The sequence below is a fragment of the Aulonocara sp. 'chitande type north' Nkhata Bay genome, linkage group LG5 (genome assembly GCF_057382095.1).
Source record: "Aulonocara sp. 'chitande type north' Nkhata Bay isolate Kocher_YH1m ecotype deep benthic linkage group LG5, A_spYH_male_GT1.1, whole genome shotgun sequence".
NCBI lineage: Eukaryota > Metazoa > Chordata > Actinopteri > Cichliformes > Cichlidae > Aulonocara > Aulonocara sp. 'chitande type north' Nkhata Bay.
Genome location: NC_141348.1, coordinates 13,647,781 through 13,654,964, shown reverse-complemented (window position 1 = coordinate 13,654,964; position 7,184 = coordinate 13,647,781).

Sequence of the window (7,184 nt, the reverse complement as noted above, 5' to 3'; positions counted from 1 at the left end):
TGGACCACTTTGTTTTGCTTGAGAGCAACAAGCTTAAAGGGAGCACTTACACTCCAGTACACACAGACACACACACTAGTCTACTATGTCTCCCCCAGCTGATGTAATGTCAGTGAGAGTCGGCGCTCTGGAGAGGCTGGAGCAGAGCAGCGTGCCTCCGGCTTGGTCCTGGGCCCCAGTCCAAAACACTGCCTCACAGAGTGCAGGGGAGGGCAGGACAGAACCACAAAGCCCCTGCTGCAAAGGCTCCATCTCCCACCACATAAACACACTTGTATACTAATACAACTTACATGCGAACAAACCTCAGCTGGCCACTCTAAAGTCCCACATTCGTTCATCTGTGGCTCACAGTAGTATAATGTTGAATTTTTTTTTTGAGGGGGGGGGGATTGGGCAAAAGCGAATGACTACATCTCTCGCATTACTTTTTTATTTCAGCATTTATTTCAGTTTCATTGTCTGAGAAAGGGTGTGGGAATGGTCCGTCACTTTGTCTGGGATGTGGGGAGCAATTTCCTGAGGAGTCCAGACATTCCCACCCTCTATATTCTGCAGAAACACTAAAAATAATTGGTCCTGTTTGGATCAGCATGGCTGGCAAAACTGACGAGGCAAAACTAAAAGTGATACCGTCTGGGGAAAATCAGTTGGGAGGGCTTTGATGCAAACACGCCTTGTTTCTTCCTTTCATACGGCTGTAAATAATAGGTGAACTTCACGCGTGAGCTGAACACCTGAGTAGACCTACAACTTGGAGAAGGTTGAGCAAAAACAGCACGAAAGGAGAGATGGGGGAGTGCTGCGGCTCACATCGAAGCAATATCCTGATGTTTGTCTATGTGATCCCAGTTTCTGAGAAATTTAAAAGTGGCCACAGACAACAAGGTGCCGTTTCAATGCACATGATCAATGTAACCGTCTGCTACATCTGCAATGACAACACAGAAGAAGGGTGGAGACAGAGGTGAGAGAAGGAGCCTATTAGTGAAAATTGTGTATTATTAATTACCAATGAAAAAGCAGGGCAGGAAGTGAAGGTTTGTGTGTAAACAAACACAACCTTAGCACCCATCAGGAGCCGCCATGTATCTAAAATGCATTGTGTGCGCAGCTATGCATGCACCGTCTCTGTGCAGGAAGTGCACAGGCTACTGTCTGTTTTAGCTCCCTTCCTACTTCATTTAAGTCATCTTTTTTCAGATTGGCAGCCCCTGGCAAACAAAAGATTGGTAATGTGCCATCACTGTACCGAACAGCATGCCAGGGATACACTTTCATTTTCTTGCATTCATTTCAAGCGTCCAGAAAGGATTAAATACATGTGATGTTGTAATCCATCTCACTTGAATCAGCTGGATCTACTTCTAAGTGAAAGGATTCACTGTCCTAAATGTAAAGTTGCAGCTAACTATAATAAACACGGACAGGCGTGCAAAGCCACAGCTGCCTGGAGGGGAGCGGTCGAGAGAGCCAAACATATGGTGGACACTGTTGCTGCTGTTGAACACACACGTGCTTGCCATGTGTGCAAAGGAGGCCGATGTGTTCTGGTCCACATCATTCTGAAACATGAACAGGGGCTTATGCATCTGTGGCACACATTTCTGCCATGTAAACATCTTGACTTTCCACTTAGAGCATGTCACATAAACTGCCTGGTTAATAAGCATTTAAACTGCCTGAAAACAATTTCTTGCATTAAAAAAAAAAAAAGATCACTCTTTGATTCTTGCAAAATTAAATGAACCCATTTGGTAGTGGGTACATTCATTATGTAGAGTGAACAATAAATTAGCTAGGTACACTGGTTAAACAAACAATTATCAGTGTATAGACATGCAGATGCTGTCTTTAAGACACACAGTTTTACTCTCTATACCAAGTTTCAAAGAGGAACTAACTGATATGAACTTTTCCAGATAAAAGTTAATATCATCCGTTGGGTAGATACATATTTAGAATATCTATCTGATACTCTGTGACTCTGTGTGATCTGTAAGTAATGTTAAATCTTAAATAACTGCTTTTTTGGGCAGATGCAGTACTGTATACACCTTGTGACAACTACTCAAATACTAAATCTCATATTGAATAGTCATTCAGTCTCTAACTCTTAGAGGGGATGTGTGGCTAATTAGCACATAATTGCTCCATTATGTTCCCAAGTTACTTGCATTTTGGGCTCTGTGGTGTCGGCCAATCGTGACTAATGGCGCATCTTCTGCTTTTTGTGTCTGCAAACTCATGAGCACAAATGAGCTTGAAGCTTAAAAACAACATAAAAAGACAACAAAACCAGCTTTGATCTCTGCATGCCTGAAATAGGTTTCTTTGTCTCCTGGTGATCATAGTGACACACTCATTCTAACTTCTGAAATCTCACACAAAACAAGCTTGCAAGTACAAATCTGTCCACTCAGTTCAAGGTAAAGTGATTACTCGACAGCTAAATAAATGCTTTCACAGAGAGAATTTATCACCTGTGTTCCCTCTTATCGTCCACTGTCACAGCAGCCGTAAACACCATGAGGTCACAGCATGGTCCGTCACCCCCTCTGATGTCACTTGTGTGTCACTCTGAATTAGTCATGTGCTTTCACAAGGCTGTGCTCACTTAAAGGCTCATTCTTTTCCAGCTGCTGTTGTACTTCACCTCGGACAGAATACGATCATTGTTGCGGACGCTGCAATGCACCTTTATTGCCAGCAGATGGGGTAACAGGGTGTCAGACAACCCTTGGGGGCAAATGGAGGCAATCCTTTTGTGGTAAATTATTCTGTTTGGAGGGTTTTCCTCATGCTTTTTTTTTTTTGCCAATGTCACACCATTTCTCCTCACATAAAGCTCTTATTTCACTTGTGACATGTGGATTGAAAATGTAATAAGAGTACAGACAGGCAAGTTGTTACAATTTAGCCAAATTCTATCCCTGAAGCTTCGTGTTAATAGGCTTGAATCTGTAGAGAATACAAGGCAGGGCATGACAAGGGGAGCCACGCTGCCAAGATCATCACGGTTTCTTGTCCCGGGGCTCTTTTCAACATGGGATGGCAATTACCGTGTACAGTAAGTGGTAGATTAATAGTCTAAACGAGGTAGGCCTCCCGGTGAACAGAACAGAGCCGGAGCAGGGCAGGGAAACAGCTGTCACCCACACACGCCTGCAGCTGACGAGCTTTGCCACATACAGAGACTGCAGCTGACACACTGAATGGAAGACATTTTGGACAGTACGCTTGACACACATACAAACGCACGCAGGTCGGCACTCTCACTTACAGTACCGTCTCCTCACAGGACCCTACCCACACACACTTATCACGCTTCCCGACTGTCAGTTGTAGTTAGAAATTTAGCAGGTGGACACAGCTGTCTGAGATCATGACACCCGATCAGAGCATGATTTGTAATCATACATCACAGATGAACAAATGTGGAACATAAAACATTAAAAAGGCCATCTTTGGTCATGCATAGTCTATGTCCTACTTTTTAAAGGGCTTTAATAGTGCAAGCATGGCTACGCTGATTATCAGATGTTATGCATCTTGTGTGTTCTCACTGTTGTTAACCTCCCCCTGACACATGGCTTGAAATCAATAAATCAGAAAGAACTAATCCTTTAAAGACAAAAGCTTTCAGATTTGACAACCAAGGCAGCGTAAGTGAGAGATATCTATTATGCATCTTGACTGAAATTGTCACCGCATCTGTTTAAGAAACCACAAGACATCTTAATTACAGCCAATTAACACTGTGTGATAGAGCTCCATTTGGCAATCATTGGTGAGACAGAAAAGCTTTGCGTGTGTGTGTCTGTGTGTGTTTGGGCAGTGTGGGGGGTGGAAAAAGAAAAGAAGACCGGGAAAGAGGCAAGGGCCCGGGGCTTCAGGCTGCCACCATGCACCTATCGGCTTTTGGGTTGTGACTAGGGATTTGGGGCCAGCTCCTCTTGCTGTACAGGATGGCCCTTAGGGGCACGCTGGAGGCCACAGGCCACGACAAACCATGTGTGTGAATAACCCAGATGCTATGAAGAGGAGGAGGTCAGGAGCTGGGGGAAGGGTGCAGGGGGCCTAGAGGCCACAATATGAGTCAACAGCCCAACACTGACTGCCACGACAAAATGTTGCCTCAAGGGACTGCGGGTGCACAGATTTGCCCAGGCATTTCTTAGAAGAAGCATAAAGAGCCAGTGTCAGAAGTTTTCAATATCATATCCAAGTGACGAAAAACATGAATGGCCACTGTGCACATCACCACAGGCATCCCAGTGAAACAAAGAGGGACGGAGCAGAGGGCGGGGGGAGGGGAGGAGACCCTATCAGTCTGTAATGAGCCTTGAGGCCATGCACGGGGTGAAGTTATTGAGAGGGTATTATGATCTAAATCTGTATTATGATCTGAAACACTAAGAACTGTTTTGCAAATACAAAAAACTGAAATATGATGCTTTGGAACCCCACGAAATCAGAAGTCACGAGTGAATTTAAAGAGAAATACAGCTGTTAGTCAGCTGTCAATCAGTTACTTTTGGACAATTTAAAAAGATGGCTCTGGGAAAATTATGACACAACTCATACAAATTTCATACACTTTACAGACAATTATTTGCAAATATTTAAAACAGCTCACCAGCTGGCTGAAAAATGCATTTCAATCTTTGCTCCGCAGTCATTTATATCTGAGACCCAGCACACTGACTAAGCTGGATACAGCATAACAGGGAGAGCTAGGTTGCAAGGAGAAGGTGGGTTGCCAAGCAGCTTGCAGAGGTACAGCAGCTGTCGGTGCCCTATATAAGAAATTTCCCAGAGGAATTTATTAGAATTATGTCAGCAGATGTGATCTGCTGGTACTGTGGCTGAGCCTGCCTGCATTAATGCTACTCTTAGTATCTGTGGTTACATTATTTGTGGATGTTCAATTTGATTCCTAATGTTGCTTCTTAATCTGATTTTCACCCCGGGTAAGTGATCTGATACTCTGATGTATTGGCAGGTTTTCATCTGATAACAGAAATTGTGCCCTTAACACACGTAAAATTATCGACACTAGAAATTCCTTTGAGTCTTCCCGTTCCCATCTGTTAAATCAAAACATTTCCGTTCTGAAGTGTCTAAATCCATTTTGTGGCCACGGTTCGCGATTAGTAGAGACCTGGCAGATGATATCTGCATCTGTACATGTGAGTCCCTCTGGCTTATCATTCCCAATCCAATTTAGTGACTAGATAATCAGATCAGTGATATGGCCTTATCTGGCCATATAACACATGTCTGAGAAACCACAACAGATGTGCAGCTGTGAAGTGCACATGTCTACCCCCCTGTCCTGCGCAGGCACACTGCAGAACCCGTGAGACTCACGGAGACATCACTTTAAAGTAAAGACTTATGGGAGGTCTTATGGGAATACTGTACTGTCAGTATTAAGCCACCAATATGGTAGAATACCTCTATTTTTATCCTGTCGTATGAATACAAGCGCTCTCAGCGGGCCGAGAGCTCCCAAAGGTGCTGGCATTGTCAGAGCAATTTCATGAGGTGCCTTGATTTGAAGTGGAGTTGAGTTCATTGCGAGTCAAATGGGGATTTATATGTGCATGGAGTTTGTAGTGCAAAGAGCCTAAATATTAAAAAAAAAACAGGGCATCTGTTTCTGCTTTACTGCTGCAAGTATGTCTAATTCAATACTTTTACTGTTTATATGGTCACAAATTCTGAAACAGCTGCTACACAGCAGATGGAAAACATGTCTCATTGCTTTTCAATATTTTATTGACTTGAAAACACACCACATGAGAGCAAATTAAAATTTTAACTGTAAATATTCTTAGGAGTTGCCATGAAGACAGAAAAAGTGCTCAAAGCTCAGACAAAGAACCCAGTTCTTGTGGTAAAGAAACACACAAGCATCCAAAAATTGAGATTAGGAAGAGAGATGAGGCAGTAGCTGAAAAATATAGTCCACTAGGCTGCATTGCAAAGCACAAAGCTGAACCAATCCGTATTTGCATTTTGAAACTGGTTTAAATAACTCTTTGGTTTAAAAATAAATAAATAAATAAATAAATAAAGAGGTCATAAAACAAACAAACCACCTGCCTCTGTGTTAAATTTGAGAATTTCTTAAGTTCATCGTTTTGCTTTTACAGCTTGAAAGTCCTCACTTGCTGCTCTCCTTCTGTGTATTTGCAGCTTCCAAAAAACAACTTTGCCAAAAAACTCAGAGAGACCCACAGAACAGAATGACAGACTGACCAAGATGCCAACAACAGCAAAAAACATCAGACGAAGTGAGTGAAGCAGGCGGAGACCTAAACTGAGCTAAAACCAGAGAGACCATTAAGTATGACATGTAACCGTTTTTGTGGTCTGCGAGCAAGAAGCAAGAAGAAAACAACACGAAGGGCATCAAAGCAGAAACATTAACAGGATCTGAGTCTTTCTGAACTCTAATTTTGTGGCTTGACTGAAAATGATAAAGACAACATGCAAAAGTTGTCAGCAAAGTGCAAATTATTGGTGCCCAGTCACCTTTTGAATTGAAATAACTTGTGAGTTGTAATAATAATATTGATAAAAGTAATAAAGGCAGAAAATGTTGCAAATGTTTGAATTTTTTTCTTTATGACATGAAATCAGAGTTGTTACCTGAATAAATAGCACAATACTTTTCAATATCAAAATTCTGAAAACACAGTGGTATATTATTGATATTGTTTTTTTGCTTGTCTTTTATTGCAGCGTTTCTACCAGGGAAGCAATTCTTCTGGAACTGAAGGAAGCTGCATACGGCCAGAGGTTAAACAGGCCTGGAATGACATTCTGACACCTTCAGTTAATGAGCAATTAAATGTGATGGGCAGGTTAATTCATACTGTCAAATGAGTTAATTTCTCATGCCTTTCCATCTGATGCCATGGTGATGTTTACTCGGAAAATAAGGACATAGCCTGCTTACATCTTCAAAACCTCCCTTTTCCCTCATCGTCACTGTGATGCATTCAAGGGGCAGATGTAAAGTTGCGGTAACAGTACTTTAGCAATATGCTAGTAGAACAGAAGAGCAGCAAATGTAAACGGAGCAACGTTTTTCTACGTGGTAGAATGTTAAAGTGTGACTGAGAGAGAAGCACAGGACAAGAGAGGAAGATGAGAGATTTCCAAAGGTGACG